The 27,110-nt window shown below is 44.4% G+C and overlaps 1 protein-coding gene and 1 long non-coding RNA gene across 3 annotated transcripts in view; both read right to left on the reverse strand.

Moving 5' to 3' along the window:
- The window catches only part of LOC135907509 (beta-1,4-mannosyl-glycoprotein 4-beta-N-acetylglucosaminyltransferase-like), a 70,200-nt gene that overhangs the window by 25,359 nt on the left and 17,731 nt on the right, over positions 1 to 27,110 (reverse strand). The window lies entirely within an intron of this gene.
- Positions 5,031 to 15,290, reverse strand: LOC135908728 (uncharacterized). Of its 2 annotated transcripts, XR_010566400.2 has the most exons (5): positions 14,917 to 15,290; positions 13,646 to 13,702; positions 12,393 to 12,583; positions 8,155 to 11,053; positions 5,031 to 8,083 (listed from the first exon to the last, which is right to left on the reverse strand). It is a non-coding gene; the product is annotated as an uncharacterized lncRNA (long non-coding RNA). The 2 variants fall into 2 exon arrangements; XR_010566399.2 differs by having other exon boundaries at positions 5,031 to 11,053; positions 14,917 to 15,284.

The raw sequence follows: 27,110 nt of genomic DNA on the forward strand, positions 1-27,110 counted from the left end.
GTTTTTCTAATTATTTTGTATTATTCGATTGAACTGATTGCTTGATTTCGCCTAATTGTAGAAAGCAATGTGTGCACCATTTTGTCGTGGTTCTTATTGTATTGGCGGCCTAAGTACTGTTAGGAAATGCACCGTATTTTCGAAACATTTATGTTTTTTTTTATATCAGCACAAGTTACCATCTTGGGATCACTCATCAATTATTTGTTTCTGGTGAAGCCGGTGACACAAGAAGTTGAGATCGTTTCCAATTTCATCGACATGAACCATGCACTCGCATTTTTGCTGTGAACTCATTCCATCTTTTACCACACTATCCTTGTGCAGCCTAGCAGTGAAGCTTCGTCACGGAGAAGTGTTTTGTCTCGCTTTTCTCGTAAGAGGAGTTGACATAGATGTGCCATCACATTCATCTCGTGTCATTGGTACTCTAGACCAGAGTCAGCGTATCTGGCACTTTCTGTGAGCTGGACACAATCCCTCAAGCCGAATGGGTCTCGGCGCCATTACAACTCGAAGAAGAGACAGAATCGCTGCCTTTCGTGAGCAGACACATTCGCTAAACAAGTGTGCACAAGCTGACTCGCAGTGCGCAAAGCGCATATACGTTCTCACAATCACAGCAATGGTGGTGGAGACCCCAATGTTCATTTTTGTTTCTCCTCCGCTACGTGTAACCCCTGCTTTTTCATCAGTGCCCCAGTCCGTCCTCATTCGCCTGCAAGCTCCGCTATGACGAGACAAGTGCCTCTCACCGTCCGTCCGACCATCCTTATAATTTCTCTCGTGGGGAAGAAGTCTCTCTCCGAAGACTTCAGTCAGGGGGGCTGTCCTCTCACCAGCCGTCACTTGTACCTAAGGTGTACCGTGTGCAGTGAACGCCGATCTCTACTCTAACTCCTTGGGGAAAACATGGTCCCCGAAATGCGACCAAGGGTGTTCAGGTAAAATCTGAACGAATTACTGCGTTAAACACAATGACTTTACAATCGTGCGCATTCTCTCCTAACGGCGACCTGTTAAATGCGCTGTTGATGAGTGACAGCTCGGAACAGCGTCATTTTTTTTGCAGTCGTATGAACTGTGCGAACATGTTCTTCTGTGCCGTCGCGGCCGCAGTGCGCGCGCACACGTCACTTGTTATTTCTTTCTTTCTCTTTTCTTTTCTTTTATGCTAGGTTTCCCTTCTCACAGTGTACGTTAGCAGACAAGGGGCAACGTGTTTAACCATCTTTATTTTTATATTTCTTTCTCTTCTTCTTTCGAAACAATTTGTTCGGGTGGTAGGGACTGAAAACAACTCTCCACGTCCGGTTTATATTCAGCATAGAACACATGGAAGTTAGGAAAGAATACACATGGCTATTAAGGCATTGCGCTTAACGCTGTAAATTTCTTCGTTCAATATTAGGCATAAAAAGTTAGTGTCCCCTTTTTATATTTGCGGGAGTTAAGATTTGTTTCTACTACCGACCAGAGTTTTTTTTTTTTTTTTTGAACCTGGAGTTCCGTTTTTAATATTGCCGAATCAGTGCTGCTAAAGCGACACTGATTTTTTGCTAATTTGTCGCTAAGCCATCCGTTAAGCACGCGCTATATTTATAGCAGAGTGAGTACGACAGGTTTACGCACCCTCGTTTTCGATCGACAGCTTCCTCAACGCTACTCTTCAATAAGCCGTACCCTTCAACAGGTCAAATGAGTGATGTAATGAAGAAACACTCATTCTGTTTGAACATTATGCTGCGCACAACATTACATCTTACTATGTCAACGTTAAGTACCGTGACGACTAGTTCTATCGTTTTAACACAGAACACTTGTGAAGGTTGGTGGTATGCTTAATGGTGTAAAAACGTTTACCCAGGAGTCTACTTGGCAAAGACGTCACACGGCACAAGCTTATCGTTGTACACGACTAGTGGTCTTGGTCCTTCTGTTAGGAGTCACTGTATTTCGCGCTTAAAGGCAATCGTAGCTAGAGCCGAACTCAAAGTGAACGGCGCAGGTCAGTGAGGCACAGTAAACAAATTACCAAACCTCTGCGTATCTGTAAACACATTCATCGGCTCGACAAGTCCGTGCATGTTGACATTACAGGCCACCGGGTCCAGGCATATGGCCCTGACGATGACAAATTCCTCACGGCACACGAGAAAATTTATCGTAGCAGTGGAAGACACACAACGAGACGCCCACACGTCTGTACCACACGAGCAGACATTTTCAAAGAAATAGGAAGAATAAGCGTTCAGAGAGAAGAAAAATATACTGAAATACAAAAGTCAGAAAAGACCTAGCATTGCGTAATGCTCACTATTTCTTCGGGAACATGTCCAGAAGTTCTCATTTCCTACCCGCATGTCGATATACGAGTCAAAATATATAGTTATCCTGCCAGTTAAATTATTCAATCGAAATTGCTGATCGGTGTGGAGATTTGAGTGCGGTCATCATGAAGGCTTTCTGGTCACCATTGCTAAAAGTTAGCGCTTTGTGTCTATCTTGCTGTACTCGGCCTTCACGTAGTGGTTGCGTTTGACGGCCAATAGCCTCTGAACTTGCATATGGCACCATCTCCTAACAGCTAGCGTGTCCATTGCTAGTCTGCGCACTGCTGTCTCTTGTACCGTTTGATTATGGTGCTGACGCGGACGCGAGGAAGTATGACAACCTCTTAAAGTGCTGTCGCCTGCTTTCACAAGCATTCAAATAATTACGACATAGCACCTCTCATTACGCCTCCGCCATCGAAGGTGTCAGTGCTTTTGTGATAATTTGCAGAGGCAGTGCACAGCTTAAACAGTGGGAACACATAATGCTAAAGGTGTAGCCACAAGTAACCAAGTTGCCTGCTATAAGCTATGCTCCTCTAAATATGAACGCACGACTGCATGTTGCAATCATTTAGATCCAACAGTGCCACAATGCCACCCCGCAATGAAAAAGTGAAAATCGGCTCGTTTCTGAACATTGCCATATTCAGAGTACAAAGCCTTACGTTCATATTTTTCGACCAGCAACAAAGCTATCAATCACGTGCGAAGACATCACCTCATAATAACTTTACGGAGAAATTTGTCGGCTCACCTGTATGCCCTCGGCATCAAAACACCACGTACAGTGCCACCCGGCATAGTGTGGCGATGTGCCTTGTATGAGCCACTTTTCACTGAATGTGCCCGTGTTCGACATGTTATTCCTCGTAAAGGTTTTCATCGTGCGGAGACGCAGCGAGTCGTTTCCATAGACTTCTCGCATAAAGGCTACAGTGCACGCACCACTGACCTTGACCGGCACCCTGTTCTCCCAAAAAAAGCCGTACAAAAACCATCGCAGGCTCAATAATATCGGTTCGCCGTATCCGTCATGATGTTTCAGGAAGAGCACCACGTCTCGGCTAGCTATCTCGTCGGCATCGGACATGATGAAAAGGTCGTCATCGCTGATGTTCTTGAGACGACGGTGACCTTCGTACCAAACGGATGTACGGAGGTAGTTTTCGGTGCCCCACGGATCGCCTCCGTCGTAGTTGTAGAAGTCCACCGATATCGGGACAATCTTGTGCGCATGCTCACGCAGAAATCTGGCACTGAGGTTCGAGCGGAGGTGGAGGGGCTTTTCCACGCCGGAACAGGTGTAAGTTGACTCGACAACGAGATAGTAGTCGACAGCATCACTCAGCTCTTTTACGCGGATTTCCAGAAGGTCTAGCTCGTGGTTGAATATCATACCGCTGATTATAGTGCGTGGCCTCGAGCGGCGTCGAATAAGGCCCAGGGAATACCAAATTTCGAACGCTTTGGTAAACCAAATGGCGTCCGGAATTGAGCAGTCAACACACTAAGAAAAAAAAGAGTATCCCTTACTCTTTTCGAAGAGTCTGGACTCGTCACGTATACGACTCACTTTGTGGGAGACACCCGAACTCTCTTTTGGCAAAGAGTCCCGAGACTATCTGCTCAATACAAGGTGTTTGCGTGACTCCGCACACAATAGTCATGCATACTCTGTTGTAATAGTCACCTATACCCTCTCAAAAGGGTCACAAGACTAGTGCTGAGGGAGTCCGTTAACAATTCTAAATGAGTCCAACGACTCAAGATAAAGTGTCTCATGAACACTGCAAGAATGACTCACCGAACTATTCTAGATGAGTCTGATGACTCCAGCAGTGTGTCAAGTTACCCTTAGTGCGTGGTGCCGGCCTCTTGCAAATAAAGTAAGGTAACTAATCTATGTAAGTCGTTTCACTCTTGGATGGCAGTGTCGAGCCGCTTTTCAAAATGTGTCAACAACTCTTGCTGTAAGTACACACGACTACGGCTAGTTCTCAAGAAGACTACTATGAAAAGACAACATAGGATAACAAAGAATCCACAGTAAACTTGACAAAAATCACATGGCAGGTTAGCAAGAAAAAGTTAATATTTCATCAATCTTTGTTATTGTCTTCTGGAAAATTCAAATGTATAAGTCAGCACAGAATCACTATGAAAGCAAGACAGTTCTCTTTACCATTAAACTGGAATCAATAGCCAACTAAGCAAAACAGTCTTAAATAAATATCCAATATGTAGCCTGCAGCTGCATATGCATGACACTGCAATGCCACTCAGAACCATAATGAGACCCCAAAATATTATGTAACTCATGTAGAAGGTTAATTCACCACCGCACAAGCCTCTTATAATATGTCAAAAGATTCATAAGTTCCACCTATTTCCCTGTTCTAAAAGACTTAACTTACGACTTAACATTCTAAGCAAGTAAGCTACACATAACAAATAAGAGAGGCTGCACTTATGTATAAAGGAGACCCATATAAGGAAGTGCAATAAAAACAATATTCCAACTTAGATTATATTACCTATGCATTATGCTATGCTTGCTGAAAACAACTGGTTGGCAATTGATAATCCAGTCTAATAGTAAAAACAGCTGTCTTACCTTATGTTACTCTTGTTGGCACTTTTTCCCACACAATTTGTGCATGTTAGCGTGAGATGAAAATTGATCTGAAAAACACATTAAAAAGTTGTGCATCAATTTTATTCTGTCATACAACATGCAACAGTGTATAAAAATCTCATAACTGACAAAATTACAAAAATAAATACAGCAACACTTATACTGATCATTTATTTATGTTGAGAAACATACTTTTGCAAGACTAAGTAAAATAGCTGACACAGACAATTTCACAGGTCGAAATAACCGCTAATACAAAACTTTCCATAATGCAAACACGTTGACAAAATAAGTAGCACAGGCAGCTGTATTTTGTTACGGCAAAGATAGCGCATGAATGATGAGGACAAGAGAGGAAGCAGAACACATAAACAAACTATACCCAGCTGCATGCACGCAGCTGTAACAATACTCATAGTGCACAAAGATCCAAAAGAAACAAAGAGGAAGATGTGAGGAAGGCTTCTTTTACTCATCACAAGTCATCCTGTAAGAGCACATTATGCACTGGCTGTAATCTATCCTCAGGACATACATGAATAAGTTACTTTAGGTGCCACATCTCTAAATCACTCATACAATGTTCTTGTGATTTTCCTTATTCCAATCTTTAGCTTAGCAAGCATGACTGAGTTACGTAAAGCCTCCCTACGGCTTGGCACATATACACAAAGAAGTGTTTCTATAAACACTGGAAGTCACGGACGGATGACTGACACATACCTCTTTTATTTGTTTTGTCTTTGTCATTATGATTACCTACCACAGTAGTCTTTTGTAGAGTGAAACACATCCAAATAACACACTGTGGGCAACCAAGTGTGAATACCTGTTCTCGATTTCTACCTTTCTCTGGTGTCCCGCTAAGGTAACAATGGTGCGAAGGATTGTCTTCCCAAAGTATGCATTCCCATACAACAGGAGCAGATGATAAGCCACATTAATGGTGCATGAAATAAAGCATCTGTGCTTGACTTTCCAGTGCCGTTCCAATCTGGAGTGACCTTTTTTTTTGCTTTGTATACACTAGTACAGGTGCTACGTAGTCCCCTTGGCACCCAGAGCAATTCTCACACCACAGCAGGATGTCAATTTTTTTTTAAATTCTAAGCAGAACTCTCGTTATGGGGGACAATTGCGAACTTATATTTTTGCTTTGTATCTTAATTATGTTGTTGACCTTTAAATTTAGCCACTTTACTACTTTTCTGCAGACAGGCCATTGCACCAATGCTAGGTTTTGAAAACACCAGAGCAGGGTAGAAAGCAAGAACAGATATTTATAATTTGGGTGCCCTCTCTGCATTGCATGGATATGTTTCAATGCACGATAAGACTACTTGGTAGCTAAACATATAAAAGTTAAGAGAATTAAGCTCAAAGCCTACCAAATTAGTAACTGGGAACTGGGAATTTCATATGTAAATTAAATTTCCTGATTCTCAGTGATGAAACAGTTTTGAGAATATGTGCGAAGGCAACCAAGTCACTCATGCTCACAAAGGAAACAAAATAAAAACAAGCAAGATTACAAGAACTTCGAACTTGCAACCCAAAGTAAGACACCTGACATGACTGATTTATGTATTTACTGAGCATAAATTACAGCTAGCGCATAATCTGCTTGAACAAGATGACAAACAATGAGTTACTGTTGCTTTCTCTCTGGGGCATTTGGCTCTTCTGAACACATGCACATTGTATGGCACAGCTGCGTGGATGTAGCTGGGCATAGTTATGAGTCAGCATCACTTTGTTATTATGGTCCTTCACTATTATTGTTATGATTTATATTTGGCAAGCAGCCTAACTATCGGGTTGATCAGCTGTATTTTAAACAAAACATACTGACAGATTTCCGTTTCTAGCTAACATAAGGAGGCGGGTACATCCTTTCAGATTTCAAGAAACAGCTGTGCAACAGAAAGTCTACAATGACCAGTACCTTTATTATTAAGTGCCATGTACTAGATCTTTCTGCAATGAATACCTCTATTACCAAAAATTGTAGTCTGAAAAACTAATTGGAAAATATTTACAAGTGACAGATACTAGAACTGCATTACAATTGCAAATTTTTTCGTAAACAATATCACAATAATTGAAGTTTTATTAATTTCAGCAAAATGGCTGACATCCTATTATTGAGGCTAGTCAGTGCTGAAGGTATTGTTAGTTTGTAGGAGTCCTCAGACTGACAGCTCTGAAATATTTATCGCCATACTTGGTGGAACATGCTTTGCTGTTGCAGATATTACTTAGCCACAAAACATTTTGTAAGCCTTATGGGACAATTCTGTGTGGAAGATAAACCTATCTGATCATGTATTTTTGGGTTGTGTATCTCGGAACTGGTGCTAGTCTGAGTTCTTACAAACTAGACGTTATTGAGTACTGTAATTATAATGCCTGCCACTGCTATAAATTTCTGTTAGCGAAAATTGTCGCATTGTCATGAAGCAGATATGTTCAATTTTTAGCGGCAGTCACTGCTGAAACACTCAGTACAAAGCACAAAACAAAGATATGGAGTCAAAATGTAAATGTCGAACAAAGTTATAGTCAATTCCTCATTTCACAGAACTGTCTTTTTTTCTGTTAGTTTGCCAATACCAATTGCACATCCACAAACATTTTAGTATTGCACTTCTGGTAAATGCAGGAAATTTCAGTGTTTAACAGAAGCCCTTGGGAAGACAGCCCAGAGTCGCTTTAACAAAAAGACTTGCATTCAATCTGCGTTTCTATGTTGTAGGTCACTATAGCAAGGGGCATGTTTTGCTGATTGAATATTACTCGAAACAGTCTTATTATTCGTACTAGAGGCTTTGAAAGAGAGCAAATTGTAGAGTTCTTCATGCAGATTTCATATATGTCATTAGTATTTCTTTAGCTGCTTCTTGAGTTATGTCCCACACAATGGGAAAATACACTGATCTTTGCGGGCACTTTCTTGTGTACTAAATTTTCACAAAAAGCAGTGTGCTGTAGCTACCTCAGCTCTTCGTAGACTACAAAGTACCGATATCTATTCAAACAGCATGTAAAGTTACTAGAAGTATGCAAGATTAGTAGGCAGGCAGAGAGGCCTGCCTACTAATCTTGCATACTTCTCATGCTATTGTGAAAAAAAGCTATTGAATATACTTCAAAAACATTTTCTCACAATAGCATGAGAATAACCTTATGCACTTATAGTTGTCCTATACTAACGAAATTTGGCATACGTACTCTTCAAGATATGCAGAATGCTCATATCTAATTGAAATTGCAATCTGTAAAATTATTTAATGTGGCCTAATATATTCTTGCATAGTTCCAGTAATTGTACAAGCCGTTTGGATAGGTATCACCACTTTGCAGTATACGAATAGCTAAATAAGATACAGCATGAAGCTATTTCTGAAAACTTTAAACACAGGAAAGTGCCCCCCAAAATATTTTGCCACTGTGTAGGACATAACTAAAAAACAGCAGCTACACAAAAATAAATGACAATTCAAATCTAATAAAACACTTTATGAATGACAGTATATTCAAATCTCTAGTACAAATATATAAAAAAGTTGTTTCGAGGAGTTAATAAGTGGGTGTCAGTGTATTCTACCAAAGTGTTAGAAAATGCCTTCAGGCATACCATGGGGAGCTTTATAAATAGCACACGCACGCATCTGCCTAAAAAGCCCCATGCCCTGCTTGAATTCATTAGTCATTTTTGCATTCTGTTGTATGTCACCATTTGCATCCCTTAACATAGAGTGCACAAAACCAAAAACAGCCTATTACCGTATTTACTCGCATAATGATTGCACTCGCGTAATGATCGCACCCCTAAATTTTGTCGTTTTAATTCGATTTTTTTTATTTCCCACGTAATGATTTCACCCCGAACTTGCCGCAGCGATGTGTCACGTGCCAAATCTAGCTAATAATGATCGCGCTTACCATCTGTCGACTGCTATGCGAACGACTCTTCAAGACAAACCAAGCAGTCTGCACGCAAAAAACTTTCTTAAGCAGATGCCCCATTTCATTGCTTTCATCACTTTCCGCACTTCTACGACAAAAAAAAGCTACAACCAAACTTTCCTTTATTATGTGTAGGCTTTATAATGGTTGTGGTCAATAAAAACAACAAAAAAAGGCGTCTTTCGATTCTTCTCATCTGCACTTGTGGGCACGCAACAAATCGCGAGCGGCAATGATAGCAGCCACGTTTACACTGATAGGTTAGAAGTGTACCCTATTCATTCGCCGACGTTTGTAACGCAGCTAAGATATTCACCCACCCTTAGCGGAAACGTGCCACGTTAGGATAGTGGTGAAGACAAATGCCGCAGTTTCCGCAGCATGTGTTCCTATGTCACTGGCAGCTAAGTGCGCCCATCTGTTTCTGTCCCCTCAAAGTGGGCATGGCTATGTTATTGCCGCAAACTTGCAAATATTATTCATTACTAATATGGAAGAAACTGTTTGAATGCACTGTAATGTACTCACGAGAAGAAAAATGCATTCGGCGCGTTCGGCTTGCTCTGCCGGCCACCATTTTTTTTCGTGTCCTGCACTACATACAGCAGCAGCCGCCTATTTGTTGACCTGTTGTCATCCCGTAGTAAATGCCAGATAATATATTTTTTTCTTTTTGCGGGAAAATTAACCAGTGTAATGACCGCACCCCTGAATTTGAGTCAATTTTTTTTGCAAAAAAGTGTGATCATTATGCGAGTAAATAGGGTAACACACGGAATTTTTAGCCTGTAAAGGGGTTGTATACAAATGGGGCAGCCCACTCTAGTGTGACAATAAACAAATATTTGTACTCACAATATTGAAACCAGTCATAACATATATCCTCACAAATTTGGAAATGAATAACCAAAGAACCTTGCTGATTGTCTCATTAGTGTCCTAAACAAGATCTTTTGATGTTTATAATTTCTAGTTTAATTCACTTTCTCTAGTAAATGGACTTTGACCTAGACTACTCAGAGTACGAGACTAACCCAGACCTGGAAGCCAATATTTAAATCTGAAATAAAGACATTCATCCCACGACCACGTCACTGCTATGTCATCAGAAGCGTGCATCCATGGACTGTAGAATAATTTTTACATGATCTGTACTGTTACTCTTGCACTAATAAATTAGGAAATGCACTTGCTATTTAAAGCACTGCTGTAAACCTTTGTGTTTGAGAAATGAAATACTCAAAAGTGTAACACAACCAATGTGTGCATATAACCTACGATGCCTTTGACATTCGTCAGTGTGACAAATGGGCACCGAGAAATGCAAAGGGCATCATAGCTTTCTTGTTTGAAACCTTGAGTGCGAGTATATTACTGGTATCTTTGCAGTGAAAGGAAGTCGCATTATTATCAGACTTATGAGGGGAACTTATGTTTCTCTAGTTTAATATTTTTTTTTTTGTGCTCCTATATTCTTGACTTTTCCAAGAATAATGGGTGTTTGAAATAAGTACTCTATATTGCTCTTAAATGTTTCCTGCACAAGAGCTCACGTTAGGTTACATTTCTTGAACACTTTGCAGTGCTGTAGATAATCAAAAGAAAGAAAAAAATGCTGTAAGTTTGCATTTTAGCCTTCTGTATAACAAGTATGAATCTATCAATTACATACACAAGTACAAAAGAACTACGAAAAACTGCGCATAAAGACATACATTATAGTAATAGCAGGAATCGATGGTGAGAATTCTAATAGAAAGGAACCATTAAAAACTAGGCACTAAAGACACATATTAATTATAATAACACAAGTATTTGCTAAGAATTTGAAGAGACAAATAGAATGTCTCTTCAAATCACTCCACCCTAACATTCATCCATGGTTTGATGAGTGACCACAGTTGGTGATGCTGTTTGGATAAGTTGCAGCTGAGGTGCAGCTGTGAAATAGGCGGAACATGTAGAGAGGTCACCAAAGGTTGCACGCTGGTCGCACAGCAGGTTGCCTTGATCTCCGGACTCACTCGACACTCATGTGTTGAGCCTGGTTATACGCCGTTTGCAAGAGGCCTGGCCCGTGTGTGGTACGGCTTTGGTAAAATTTCGAGGCAACCTGAAAAACACAGATCGATATCTATAAGCACCACAATATTCTTCACCATAGGGCAAACCTGAAGTTTACCATGGGCACATAGCAGATAATGAAAACAGACACAAGCCACCAGACTTCAGGTATAAAGATGTGCAAAAGTGTAAATGAGTGTTAAGAGCTGTTTATAGGATGGAATGTTTCATTTTGTCTTTTGTAGATGAATAATAGTATCTTAACATAAAGTCAAGTGTACTTGGCCCTCCCTAAAAAAATTTAAATTATAGGGTTTTACTTGCTAAAACCACTTTCTTATCATGAGGCACGCCGTAGTGGAGGACTTCGGAAAGTTCGACCACCTGGGGTTCTTTAATGTGCACCTAAATCTAAGTACACGGGTGTTTTCGCATTTCGCCCCTCTCGAAATGCGGCCGCCGTGGCCGGGGTTCAATCCTGCGACCTTGTGCTCAGCAGCCCAACACCATAGCCACTGAGCAACCACGGAGGGCATGGCCCTCCCTATTTGTGTAAGTAGGCAATTCCATGCGAGCTGTACCGACCTGGCACACGACCACTTGAAATTTTTTTTGAAGAACTGGAGGCCCTTCAATATAGCGCAAATGTTAATTTCAAAAAATACTTAACTTAAAAAGTTTTTTTACTGGCGCAAGCACTAAGTGAGATTTTGTGTAATGCACCAATCTATGCATCATAAAAGGCATAGCAGAAAAATTGGTTCCTTCATTAAAGGGGCCAAATTTTTCGGGTCTATAAAAAGAGGCCTTACACCAAAAATTGAACTGCTTATTAGCCACTGCTCAGTTTATTATGGGTCATTAAACATGGACAAAATGGCCAATTAACATTATTTTCATGAATCTGGCTTACAGCAAAAGCTGCAAATTTATGTAATCCACATATTTAGGAGTTGTGCTGCATGCAAAAACTGGTTTCAGGAACATAAATTATACAGCAGTGCACAGAGATGCGGATGAACTAGCAAAAAAAGTCAGTTTTGGTGTGTTTATCGGCATACTTACTATTGAGGCAGTCCTAGTAAATTTATGCCCAATACCATGTATGAGTGTACACCGTATTCTTTTTAGATTGCTAAAGCTTTATCAAAGCAGTTTTTTGTTAAGCAAGAAAAAAAATGTACAAGTGGTCTCCTACTGGTTTCAAAATTTGCAGCGCGTTTCGTCTAATCCACAGAGCCTTTTGGCGGCTAAGGCAAACTGCATGGACTTGAGCATTCCTGCACCGATAGCAGGGAGTCTAAACTGCTTTGAAGTTAACTCTTTCATTGCTGAGTGGCTACAAGCCACTTCACTCAAAAAGTTGCCACTTAATCACATGTATTTACATTAATCTTTCTGTTGGCTTCCAGCCTGCTTGGCATCATCACGAAGGCTGCCAACTCCCTAGTGGACGTAGTCAGGACATGGTGGTGGCAGGACGCAGCGGCAGGAGCCGCCAAAGGCTTCAAACTCCCTAGTGGACGTAGTCAGGACACAGTGGTGGTAGGATGCAGGGGCGGGAGCCACCAGAGTGTACCTGCAGCAAATTTGCACAAATGCTCTTAGTCCTACCTTGTCACAATTTACAAGAAAAATTAAGCAGTCTGTGGAACATGGATACCAATACAAATAAATGTAAACAGTTAGGTCCCACAACACAACTAGAACATTGACAAAGAAGAAATGGTATTTATGCTTATGAAAATCCAAGCAATGAAAAAAAGAGAATGTACATCCGATTTGTGCACGGAAGCTCAGTGGAAACCTGAGCTCATACCATCAAGTGATCTGCTAGTCAACTGCAAGCCTCTTAAAATGTCATTGTATATTTTTTACACACACTATGTTAAGCTGCATTAAAACAAGTTCAGCATCTCTAAATATAAGTAATCACGAAGCAATTCAATTAATGAATTCCAGTGGTCGATAATGCAACAAAGTGCACGCTCTGATGAAGCTGGCCAAACTGGGTAGTGACAAGTAACAGCGTGGTTCTCTACATCTTGTTTTTCTGGCTTTCGCTGTAGCATTAAAATACACAAGAAATATCACATTCCTGACATTTAACCCTGCCAATTTTTATTCCATAATGCATAATACTTCAGCAAGAGCAATAATGCTGTCTTTTAATCACAAATAGTGATAGAACAAGAAATTTTACTGGAGCTAATGTTTTGACAAGAAAACTTATCTCCTTCTCTTTGTCGAAACATTGGCTCCAGCGATGCTCCTTGTTCTACGGCTCTTCATCATTTCAAGTCTCTGTCTTCCTGTGTACCTCTGTACTTTCAATGTTGTATCAATGAAATTGTAATAACGGAGAATTAGTAAATGTAGCTGATGAAGAACTTGGGCTTGTTGGTAGACAATGACAGAGTAACGGCGCAACATAGAGATACGGACAAAGGAGGCTCATGTGTGCCGTCTCCTCCAGCTATGTCTCTCCTTTGGACAATTACTCTATCTCGATGTAAAAGTATTACCCTTTGCACAATAATGCTGAAATGAATAAAGGCCAGGAAAGTGGACACAAAAATTACAACAAATAGCATCTTATGCTAATGAGATATGCGAAAGTCCCTGCTACGATCTGTCTCACCAATAACGTGCTGGATAAGATGGCGTCTTCTTCTGGATGTTGGCATTTCTTGAATACCTAAAATAAAGTACATTTCAAAATTACAAAAATACACAGAACAGCCGTAGCAGAGGAGATAACGCATTGTTTAGTAAAAGAAAGTAAACTAATCTCTGATGCAGTGCAGACGAAATTTCCTTTATTAAATTAGCAGAATAATACATCACACTTCATTTCATTTAATGCTGTGAGCGTTTCTTGGTACAACAAAGAAAGGTATTTCTGCATGAAAACAGTAAAATAATCATAGCCTTCTACTTTTACAAAATACGCGACAGCGACTAAGCCAACTACAGCAGTATATACTTAAAATTGTTATATGCACATTACAATAGCCAAGACAGGAGAAACTTGGGTTTATATGTAGCTCACCAAGAGGTACCACCTTGGAATCGATTCATTTCTGCTTGCCAAATATCTGCACTAACATAAGACTACAAATAAAAAGACCCTCGTTTTCATAAAATACCGGACTCAAAATAGAAAATCCAGTAGGAATACCACAAATTCTGTGCATAACACAGCCAGGTTTTGTGCGCCTAGTAGGATTTACTATATAAAGGTTGCAGCAAATTCATGCTTTTAAATATTTACCACCATGAAAATAAAGATTACATAAAAAATAATAACATTATACATCGGCTTAGATTGTCAGCTAACGTATTTTGTGTTTTCTACTTACAGCCAAATGCACATAAAATTTGTTCTGTTTCAGCGCTTTTAAAGCGCTGTGTCTGTTCGCTTGTGCATGCAGCCGCTTTACCGCTCTTAAGATATCTGTGCTGCCACATCGCCTGACACTGCCATACAGCGTTGTAGCGCTTTTATTATTCGCGGTAATATACCTAAAGCGCTAGTAAATCTTCAGAATACACAAGCTGTCTTTTCGACTACCTGTCTTCGCCAGCGAAAGTTACACTGGTACTAGTATTGTATCTACACTTCAAGTTACGCAGGACAGTACTTGATATTCTACGGATCTTTCGATGCGACAGGCCACTCGTCACCGGAGTCGTTAAGAACGGTGTTTCTCCTGGCAGTACAGCTTTGCAATAATTTCAGATGCTCTCCTGAGGCTTCCGTCTGCCAGTAGTATTTTCGCATACATACGCGCACGCATGCCCAAGAAACGTCTGTGAACTGCCAAGAGAAACGTGGCGCAAAATGTAGCCATACCGGAAGGACCGAGTCCGCGCCGTTTGTAAACTCGGAACAAAAGCTGATATGCTTACCTGAGACGTTAAGAGAAATATGGCACAGGTCACAGGTCCCCGCTGGTAGTGGTTCGTATGCATCTGGTCGTCTCTGTCCGTTGCGATCTCCCATATCACAATGAAAGATGCAGTGCAAACCGCAGCACTTCGGACGCTTCCGGCGAGCGCACTTGCTCGATGTCGGCAAAGACGAAATCGGCGAAACGCTGCTGCTGGCGGCGGTCCCCTCGTCGCAATCACACAGCACGGACAGAAGCTCCCACCGTAACTTGTCGCAACGCTTGGTTGCAGTCGTCCCTAGCGCAGCGATTTCAGAACCACTCAACGACAATGTATACTCGTGCGTGATGCAGCGCAACTTTAAAATGGCGTCATGCTATTGACGGCTTCGGCTTTGGATCATTTTGTAGCTGCACAACTGAGCAGAACAGTTGCGCTAGTTTCGGTTTTGTTTACTCGCGTTGAAATAAAAACTGTTTTGCTCACTGATAATTTTACGTCACTTAAGTAATGTTCACGAATGAAACAGCCATGAATTTAATACGCGTGTTGAAATACCCGCTACGTTCACTTGGCAGAAGCAAAATTTGCTCGTCCGAGCGTGGTTGCGTTTGAAATATCTATCGGTGGGCTGTCGGAGCACGCTCGAAGTGTGAAGACGCGGCGTAATTGTCCTTAATTTCCTTAGATATAACGGTGCGGCTGCCCTTGATTTCCGTCTAGTGCAGTTTGCTCTGATGTGAGGTAGAACTACAAAGCCGCCCATGTTGCTGAATGATCTAGTGCACCTGAAGCTGCCAGAACTCCGGCATTTCCTCCACAAGTTCTTGCGACTGTGTGCCGCGATCACCAAATGCGAGCGTAGTCATTTGGCGGAGATTTAGCAGCACATTTTCTAGAACTATCGTTCACCGCTCTCTCACGACATGGAGAAGCAGTGTGGTTGGTCCTTGGTAAAAATTTCTATTTATTGCGAATTTTGCGATAGCAATTATATGGACACAACCGTCAAAATATATCTGTCGGTGTTACCGTGAGCTTTCGTATAAAGTCAAGTGCGATAAGATTCTATCCCGCGCCGTTGGCTGTGCGCGTTAAAGGAAGTGTTCGAGGCTGAGCCGGGCTCGATGGGCGCCCCAAGTATCTATAGGAGGTCACGTGATAAAACGCGCGCAAGCCGGGAGAGGGATGCGGGATGCGCTAGTTTAGCGCGCTTCTCCTCCTCTAGCCGTTGCTCTAGCCCGGTCTTGCGCCACCCTCGCTCTGTCTTGGTGATAATTTCCGATGGACGCAAAGCTGGGGGGGAGGGGGGGGGGCGCTCAGATAACGCAATTTTGCGGAGACGCTTTGACGGAAGAGGCAGCAGAAGCGTTCTGTCCGCTCTGTTCGCGCCCTTCGTCAAGCCAACGCTGTGACAGCGAGTGTTCGCCGTCATTGAGTGAGATCTGTTGTATGCACGTACGCGCGTGACCCAGTGCTTCCTAATTTAAGGAGTAAGCGAATGTTTACTGCAGTTTATTCAGCCGATGAAACAACGAACATTGGTTCCAGCAGTAGTTCGTGCAGTGGTTCAGGCAGCATTGGGGCGAAACTGCCGTATTTTTGTTTTTATATTTTCAGGGGGTTCCAAAGCAGTGTTGCGTACGTTAATATTTGTTTGTGGCCGCGGAACGCAACGCACAGTAGCCCAGTGGCTTTGGTGTTGCGCTGCTGAGCTCGAGGTGACGGGTCCAATCACAACCGCGGCAGTCGCATTCCAACGGGGGCAGAATGCGAAAACGCGCGTATACCGTGCATTCCGTACACGTTAAATAACCCGAGCTGCTGAAAATAAATCTGCAGCTTTCCATTACCGTGCGCCTCATAACAAGATATTGATTTTGGAACCTAAACCTTCGAAATTTAGTTTAAGTCGCGGGATTACATTTACAATCGACACTGTTGACTGCACCTACTGAACTTATCTCTTTGCTGTGCTCTCTTTAGTAGCCAATACTTTTTTTTAGATTTACTTATGGTCAGAACCAGTGTGACAAATCCAAGTCTTCCTTATCATAGGAATCCAGCTATGGCTTAAGCGTGTGAGGTATCAACAAACATGGTCAAGAAAAATCAATATATAGAGTTCGAAGTAATTGCAGAACATGACAAGGATGAAAGAATGATACACGGCGGCATTACAACCAGGACAGGAACCCGAGGGCCTGCCTAAAACAGAAGAGTTTATCTGGTATTTCTTCTCCTGCATTAAATCTTTCTCTCGCCAGACTCATCTCGAATATCAGAGGAATGGCGATCTTCCATGACTCTTAGCGTGCTATTGAGAGTCAAACGACCCATGCGGGAATGTTGACTCTTATTTTTGACTCTACTCGCGCAAAAGTGGGTCTTCGGAAGAAAAAAGAGAGTCAAGTTGCTGTGACTCACTTTTTACTCTCTTTTTTCTTAGAGTGAATCCCATTCCATCCCTTTTTTCAGACGCAGGTCGAGTTTTTCATTGCTGGGATAGTACCTTCTGGAAAGCATTCCATTAAGTCTTCATTCGCGTGACGAACTGTGGCATTCGTGCTTGCAGCGGAAAGTTTTGCTGGTATTTCTGATGCATCGTTGACAGATTTCCTGCGAAAAGCCTCTTCCCTGGTTGCACTGAGGGCACCGTGAAAAATTTGTTTGCCCGGCTTTATGTCCAATGCCTTGCTTGTGTGGTGCCAGTGCAAAACGCAGAAGAGTATTGTAGCAGAGACGAAGGTGAAGAAACACAATCCGGTGAGCAACGTTTTAAACATAGGAGTCATGACAATCACTGATAACTTTTAGATTAATCGGTTGTCCGCACGAAGGCGACCGCACAGGGGAAGCACATTCAGACACACTGAACACTTTCACGTCAAGCAGATTGCTCTGACCGACTCTATGTATAAAAGTCAGTTCAATATAAACATCGAAGAGGGTGTGATGACGTACGCTTCCCTCTTCCAATGCTTGATCGAAGATTTACACTTTACTAGGAATGTCAGGCGAGGGGCGCCTACTGTAACGTCACAGCTGCACTTACGCTTACCCGGCGCATTTGAAGCTATCGATCTTCACTTACAGCGCATACATAGACGGAGGACAAAAAAAGGACGACGTGGACGAGCGCTGACTTCCAACTGATTTTTATTTTCAGAAACGAACGTATATACCCTAAACACCAACACAAAAGCGCCCTCTACAAACAGCAACCCGACATGAGAATGCATTCAGAAATTCAGAAACTGAGGTCGCACATGCGCTCTCGTTCATCTTAGGTAACAATCTCTGAATGCATTCTCATGTCGGGTTGCTGCTTGTAGAGGGCACTTTTGTCTTGGTGTTTAGGGTATGTACGTTTGTTTCTGCAAATAAAAATCAGTTGGAAGTCAGCGCTTGTCTACGTCTATGTATGCGCTGTAAGTGACGATTGATACCATGGAATACCAACTAGCCCGTACTCAAACCTTTCATTTGAAGCGACGTGCATCATTTCTTTTCTTTGTGCTTTTTTTCTGCCAAACTTTGTGTTATGGTTTTTCTGTTAACGCTTTGTTTGATAGTTTAATGATTATTAATTATTTATGCTAATTAATTAGGTTTTGCTAACAATGCCATGCAGTACTCGTCTGCCACATACCCAGTGCACGGCGTAGCCAAAAATTCAGTTCGGAGCGGGGCTCCCGCTGCAGCTTGGACTCCTCCTTATAGAATTTGTCGAGGGATGAAATACATCAATAATAACTGCATTGCCATTGACAAATATGCTGCAAACGAATTCTTGAACTGTACGCACTGTCAAGACAGGTAAAATATGTATCTTTTCATAAAGTAATATATTTGTCTGTACTAAAAATTGTGCCCAAAATAACTGATATCAATGCTTTTGTGTTTTTGTCCACTTATTAAGAAAAGAAAATATTACACGAACTTTCGGACTGTATTGTCACGTGTTAGTCACGGTTGAGGACACAGCAAGAAAACTATAAATGGCGAAACTAACTTTATTGGGCGAACCTGTTCCCAGAAAAACAGGCTACACTCAATGCTCAATGAAAACGGCGAACACAGTCGGCGATCGTCGAAAATCTCATCAGCGAGTCAAGCGCGTCGGCTTTTATAGATCAGTCTTCGAATGTTTCAGAGTAATCGCGGGGTCCTGCGCGCTTTCCAGAAAGTTCTACTCCATTCGCGTCGCGCATGCATGCAATCAGAGAACACAAGGTGCGGCGACAACAGACAGCGGATAGAAGCATCGATAACATTCTAGAAACTTCCGATACATGTAGACGGGTCCCGCGCTGAGCGATAATGTTTCTTAGACGGTAAAAGCACTCACCCGTAAAAGATAAACGAGTTCACGTGTTAATTCCCCTCTTTCAGAAGGCATCGTCCCGATGCTACAAACATAACGGGAGGTGAAAAAAAAGGACACCTGTTAAACAAAGTAACCAAGAAACAAAGAAACAAATTCTAAGGTAACACAGTCCAAAAAAGAAGTCCACAGTTCAGCTATGCGACGTCCCCAAAGTTCATTAGCGCTCGTGGAACGGCTTAAGTCGCACAACATGAACTACTTCAGGTCGTGAGCGGTGCCACTCTGATAACCAAATGCCGTCTGGCACGACCGCATAGTCGAGTGCGCCAATGCGTCGGATAATCTTGTATGGTCCCAAATAGTGGCGTAAAAGCTTCCGGCTCAGTCCTCGTCGGTGTATTGGGGTCCAAACCCAAGCATGGTCGCCGGGCTGGGATTCAACGTAGCGTCGTTGAAGGTTGTAGTATGGGCTGTCGGTCCTCTGCTGGTTCTTTATCTGCAGGCGGGCGAGCAGTCGGGCTTCTTCGGCGCGCTGGAGATAGGTGGCGACGTCAAGATTCTCTTCGTCGCTGACGTGCGGCAGCATGGCGTCGAGACTAGTCGTCCGATTCCTACCGTAAACCAGCCTGAACAGCGTGATCTGTGTTGTTTCTTGCGCCGCCGTGTTGTAAGCGAAGGATACGTACGGCAGGACGGCATCCCAGGTCTTGTGTTCGACGTCGACGTACATTGCTGGCGAGTGCAGGTACCCCACCACGAGATCGACCATCCTGTCTCTGAGGAACCACCTGATATAGCTGTAGGTTGGTTCGCCAGGTTGTAACTCGGCTAAGCTCTTGAGCACGGCTGCTGGGAGCACGTTGTCAAAAGCATTATGGACGTCTAGATTTAGTAGAGCTTTCATGCGCGAACCACTGTCTGGATGCAAGAGGTCGTGGTGTAATTGAAGGAGGATGCCTTGGGCAGACACGCGGGCTCGAAAACCAAGCATCGAGGGCGGTCTGAGATTGTGTTCCTCTGCGAAGACCCGTAAGCGACATAGTATTACGTGCTCCGTGAGCTTGCCTAGACAGGAGGTGAGGTAAATGGAGCGAAGATTACCTAGGTTCAGTTTCTTCTCGGCTTTCGTATGAACACCACCGTGCGTGTTTCCAATCAGGAAGTAAATGGATGAAGCGCCAGCACTCGTTCATATATTCGGTTATTGCTCCCACCGACTTCGGGTCGAGGTTACACAGCGCCTTGTTTGTAACCACGTTGGGGCCCGGGCATGACGTCGTGCGCAGCTTGTGCAGCGCTTCGCAGACCTCTGCCTCCGAAATATCAGCATCCACCTGCTCATTAGGAGCTCCGACGTAGTGAGGCATGTGCGTGTTGCTCTGTCTTGAGGTGTTAACGTACCAGCTGAGGAGCTCCGCCAACAGCTCCTCGTCGCTGCCTGTATTAGTTGCGTCAGCTTCTTGCGTGCCACCGACTTGGTGTCGCCGGGATCCAGTAGGTATCGCAGCAGATGTCATATGTTCTTGCAGCCCAGCTGGCCTTTGAGGCTGATGCAGATCTAGTCCCACTGGTGACGTTCCAACGTAGAGGTGTGAGCCTCTATCTCCCGTTCGACCTTTGCTATGCGCCGTCGCAACTTATTATTGTGACATGGCGCTGCCATCTGCGCGTGAAGCTTTCACGTGTTTCCCACATGTGCAGGAGGTGGGAATCTGTCGATGGCTGCTCTTAAGACGCTGCTATTTCGTATGTCATGGAAGCCATGTCGTGGTTCAACCACCTGATCCATTCGTTGAGATCTGATATGGAGACAGGTGCTGTCTCTTCGCGTAGCTGACGGACTTTATCCCACTTTGTAATGCTGGCGGCGGCCGTCTTCGCCCTTCTGGCGGCCATTTCAAAAGTAAGCGACAAAATGTAATGATCGCTGCCGACCATGTGGTCTTTGTTCCGCCGGCGGGCGCCCGGTATGTCCTTGCAAAAGGAGAGGTGTGGCGTGGTGTCTGTGCACACACTTACCGACCCGTGATTGTTGTTGTGGTTGCTTCAGGATAGTAAGACCTCGCTTTTACGTGACCTCCCATAACTTGGTGCCCTTGCGGTCGGGTTTTGGGTAAGCCCACTCGGGGTGTTTGGCATTAAAGTCACCCAAAACGAGAACTTCAGAAGCTTAGAGGTATGTCAGCGCAGGGCACATGATGTCGCGGTACTTCAACTTTTCAGTGGACGTCCACGTAATTGGAAAATAAAGAAAAACACTGCCCATCTTGACGCGAAGCAGATCACTCAAAGTTACGGTGTACATCTGTAACAAATATACCCGGGCCAAGCATTGCCGAGCATGTGATTACGTACGTTTTGCTCTTCTGATACTTTTCCGGTATAAAACTTTAGTTATATTGAGCCTGGCAGCCAAGGTGCACACAATACAAGTTTGCACAGCTGCTGCAAGGCTGGCATGTTGAATTTCACACGGCATTCGTCTTGTCCTTTCCTTTATCTTTTTTCTGCTCGCTTTCTTATGCGTTTGATCGGGAAGCACGCGAATAACGTGAGTTTTGAAGGCTAGCAGATGAGACGCAAACTATTCAAGCGCTATTATCACACTGATCTCGCCTAGCGCTTTTGGGCGCGAGGACATGTGGTTGAACAATTTCTGGGAAGGTGCCGTTGACAGGGTATGCATGACACGGCGCGCTCCTGACGCTTTGACTGGCGGCACTCGAATGAAGCAACACGTGGGTGCCTTCCAGGATATTTTTGTAAGTGGCTTTACAATGAGACAAGTTGTTAACATCCAAATGAGTGTTCCTGGCCAAACTGCAAACGCAACACGTTACGCATGCATGCTTTATCATCAGAAAATTCATTTCTCGGCCACTGTGTACGATCGTGATTTCATTGACGCTTTTGAGTTCATAAAAAGCTATCAAGATATTACTGTAGCGCTACGATCTTTGTAAAACAGAGGCCAATGTTATCTCACTGAAGCGATTCCACGGATTTTTGTCCAGGGATTTCACGCGCGCATCAAATAATTGTGCAATATTTCCATCTGGCATGATATCCTCATCACTATTAATGCCGCGTTATTCCCGTAATTCCGTGCGAGTTCTATCTGCGGAATTTCTTTTTTGTTTTAGATAAAACGGATTTTTTCATGGCCGCCTGCGGTAGCACGCGGTGTTCTGTATATATATATATATATATATATATATATATATATATATATATATATAGTCATATAATGAGAAGCCAACAAACACTGACACCAAGAACAACATAGGGGAAATTGCATGTGCTTAATAAATGAAAATAAAGTAATGATTAATTAATGGAAAATAAAGTGGATGAAAAAACAACTTGCCGCAGGTGGGAACCGAACCCACAACCTTCGCATGTCGCGTGCGATGCTCTACCAATTGAGCTACCGCGGCGGCGTTTCCCCATCAACTTTCTTGGGTATTTATGTGTACTTTATATATATATATATATATATATATATATATATATATATATATATATATATATATATATATATATATATATATATATATATATATATATATATATATATATATATATATATATATATATATTGTCACCTACACTACTGGGGACAGTCCAAAAGAAGAGGCAGGAAGGCCAAAAAGGAAGAAGTGCACGTGCTACCGCCGCCGTTTTCTCAGAAGCCAGCTGTCGCCATAAACATCACCAGTCCTCCTTGGAGACCCGTGACAAACTGGCGCAGGTGCTGGTTATTTCTAACTCATGCCACAGACCCCTCCTGGGAGCGGAACCATCGAGCGGGCCAGCCGCAGGGTCAGGTGAATCCCTCCAGAAGACAACACAGCGGTCCCAACCACCTCCACTGGCATGTGATGACGACCCGGTACACACTTCAGAACCCAAGGGTTCCAAAGTAGTTCTATGGTGACGTGTTTGAAGAAGTCGAAGATTGAATGACCGACTTTGAGCGAGTGGCCGAATACAATGAATAGGATGGCGCCACTAAACTTAGAAATGTCTCTTTATGCCTTGAGGACGGCGCGCGTGCGTGGTTCCAACCCCATGAGGAGCAAGTGACCACGTGGCCTGAGTTCTGCCGTCAGCTACTAGACACCAACACCACTGCTGATCGCACGAACGAGCAGAGCGAACTATCCAGGCCCACATCCGAAAAAAAATTATGGGGTTTTACGAGCCAAACCCACTTTCTGATTATGAGGCACGCCGTAGTGGAGGACTCCAGAAATTTTGACCACCTGGGGTTCTTTAACAACCCGCCGTGGTTGCTCAGTGGCTATGGTGTTGGGCTGCTGAGCACGAGGTCGCGGGATCGAATCCCGGGCACGGCGGCCGCATTTAGATGGGGGCGAAATGCGAAAACACCCGTGTGCTTAGATTTAGGTGCACGTTAAAGAACCCCAGGTGGTCAAAATTTCCGGAGTCCTCCACTACGGCGTGCCTCATAATCAGAAAGTGGTTTTGGCACGTAAAACCCCAAATAGAGGGGTTCTTTAACGTGCACCTAAATCTAAGTAGACAGGTGTTTTCGCATTTCGCCCCCATCGAAATGCGGCCACCGTGGCCGGGATTCAATCCCGCGACCTCGTGCGCAGCAGCCCAACAGCATAGCTACTGAGCGACCATGGCGGGTAGGCCCGCGTCCAGCTTCCCAATGAAAGTGCCACTGTGTTTGTCGAAGACAAGACGCGCCTCTTCACACGAGCAGACTCTGGAATGACCGCGGGACAAGAAGTTCCGTCACCTGATGCGAAGAGTGAAGGAAGAGCTCTTCGCTAGTCTTGTTCGGAGGCCTCCGAAGACTCCCGCCGAATTTTTTTTCTGAGGCTGTAAGTATATAAAGGATGCTTGAACAGCTATAGAACTTCTACAAGGGCCAAGTGAAATCATCATTCAATTCCGATATCTTCACAGCAACCCGAAGCTGGAATGACAACCTCCGATAACTCATCCACATCATTCTGCGAGAAGGAATGCAGAATATTTACGGTGCGTCACAAGCCACGGTTAGTTCCATTGCCAATGTTGTAAAAGATGAAGTACACCAAGCGCTCCGGTCCAGCTTTCCTCTGGCTAACACTGCACCTCCGCCGACTGAACACCGCCGTGAGACCTACGCAGAAGTCCTGAGACTCCGTGCTTCACTGGCTTCGCCGCCCCCACTGTTTGTTCACCTCACTTTTCCGATTGCCCTTTCACCAGTCCAACCGGTACAATACATCGCAGAACGACGCACGCCTCCAGCGTTTCTACCAGCCGCTTCTCCTGTTGTGCTTCAGCCGCAGCAGCCAGTGCATTACACCGACGATCGAAGCATGACCCCTCGGAAGTGTGATGTTTGGCGCACAACAGACCGCCGTCAACTGTGCTTCTACTGCGGTGAGGCAGATCATTTGTACCGCCAAGGCCCATGCTGAGATCTCGGGTTACGGGGCTTTTCCGCCTATTAGCCGCCACCCCGACCTGGCCAACCTCCCCACGATATTGAATATTATCTGGCTCAACAGCGCCTGCCGCTGCCTACCCGACGACAGTCACGCTCGCCTCGCCATCACCAAGGGCAGTTCAGTCCCAAAGCCCACAGCCATCACGAATCTGCGACAGTTCTTCCGCATTGTTAAATTATACCACCGATTTATTAGAAACCATGCTGTCATAGTAGCGCCTCCGAATCACCCCCTTACCAACAAGAACAAGACGTCCTTGCAGCATTGGGACGCTGCCGCTGAAGACGCCTTCAGCGGCAGCGTCCAGGCGCACTCGGAAACACCGGCAGCATCAAGGGCGCACTCGGAAACACCGCACTTCTTGTACATCCTAACGCCACGGCATTACTGGCCCTCATGACGGACGCGTCCAGCAATGCCGTGGGAGCGGTTATTCAGCAGCGAATTGATAATTCATGGAGACCCCTGGCCTTTTTCTCCAAGAAACTCATTCCGACCCAAGATTGCTACAGCAATTTCGGTCGAGAGTTGCTTGGAGTTAACCTCGCCATACGTCACTCGCGCCATATTGTTGAGGGCCAACCCTTTACCATCTTCACTGATCACAAGCCTTTGACGTATGCGGTTTCCAGAGTGTTACTGACACAGACGCCGCGAGAAATGTGCGATCTCTCGTTGATATCGGAATTATCCACCGACATCCGACACGTCAGCGGCAAGCAGAATGTGCTTGTTGCTGACACCCTGAGCCATGTGAGCGCCCTGACATCACCTGCTAGTCCTGCGCCACTTGATGTGCAGACACTCGCCGCACATCAAGCCATTCATTCCGGGCTCCCTCAACTGCGCTAATTGAAAACAGTACTGCGGTTGGTCGATATCCTGTTTGACAGTGTCACACTCGTCTTCCACATTTCTACAGGCACATCGCGACCATTTGTCCCCAGCACGTTACGCAAGCAGCTTTTCGACACAATACACCAGCTCGCTCACCCCGGCCTTCGTGCCACAGAACGCCTTATCTCATTGTACTACATATGGCCCCAGATGAACGCCGATGTACGGGGCTGGGTTCGTTCATGTATCTTGCCTATGTGCAAACGTGCATAGGTATCCTCTTTCCCCGGCACGCCACTCTCTCCAGCCTCATAATCGTTTCGACCTTGTGTACATTTACATAGTGAATCACTACCCCCGTGTCAGTGATTTCGCTACCTGCTCACCTCTGTCGACAGGTTTACCCATTGATCAGTAGCAACACCACTTCGAGACAGCTCCGCAACAACAGTCACGGCAGCTTTTGTTACAACATGGGTTACCAGCTTCGGATGCCCTACCAAAATGATTACTGACACTGGATAGCAATTCGACTCCGCTCTGTTTCAACAGCTCCTGCGATTCCTTGGCACAATTCGTCTGCGCACGGCCGCCTACCATCCCCAAACTAATGACCTCGTGGAACGCTTTCATTAACATCTCAAACCAACGTTGATTTCTTATGGCGTGCCATCGCAAAGAGTTCAACGTCTACCACTGATTCTTTTGGGTATCTGGTGCGCCTTGAAGTTGGACATCGGGTGCACAAGCGCGGAGCTTGTCTACCGTATTACGCCCCATCTAGCCAGCGACTTCTTCTGACCCCAATCACACTCGGCTAATCTGTATACTCACGCATATGTGCACCTTCTTCCACAGCCTCCTCCGGGTTCGAAAACCCTGTCCGCCACGCCCAGTTACAGCACGCTCACCTCCCGTTTCCGCTTACCTAGATAACGTAACCCATGTCCTCATGCGCTACGGACCCTTTCGGCCTGCGCTCCACCCACACAATCTCGGACCTGTCCCGGAACTGGAGAGAAGCGACTCCACATACATCGCCAAAATTCCTGGTAAACCTGACACCACCGCACTTGACCGGCTGAAGCCAGCCTAGTGCGCAACGACTCCCGCAGTCGCGTCCCTCGATTCAGCTCCGGACGCCTCCTTTCTGGTTGGTGGTCACGCTGCTTCAGTCAGCCGAGTTTCATGGAGCTGCTGCTATCGTTCGTGGCCCATGGTGTGCTCTAGCGGGGGAGCTATGTAGCGCCAGCGACATTCACGCTATCGCTTTAGGAAAGAAGACGAGGTCAGGCGAGGTCACGAGCAGCACGGGAGCTTAGCTGGCGCTTGAGACCGAAGAAGTAAAGTTGAGTTTGAGCTGCAGTGCTGGAATAACGTCTCGTTGTCTCTCTCTCATAGGCTCCACAAGTGACAGATAGGTGTGTCCGACATTCCATTAATAATATCATCCCTAACAAGAGGCGACGCAGTAAAGTTGCAACACGGTAGGAGAAGAGCAATGGAATCTCCCACTTCAATTTAGCATCAAGCCGATGGAGGCGACAGCTACAGAAAATCAGGGTCTCCCA

Source organism: Dermacentor albipictus, chromosome 7, assembly GCF_038994185.2.
Source record: "Dermacentor albipictus isolate Rhodes 1998 colony chromosome 7, USDA_Dalb.pri_finalv2, whole genome shotgun sequence".
Lineage (NCBI taxonomy): Eukaryota > Metazoa > Arthropoda > Arachnida > Ixodida > Ixodidae > Dermacentor > Dermacentor albipictus.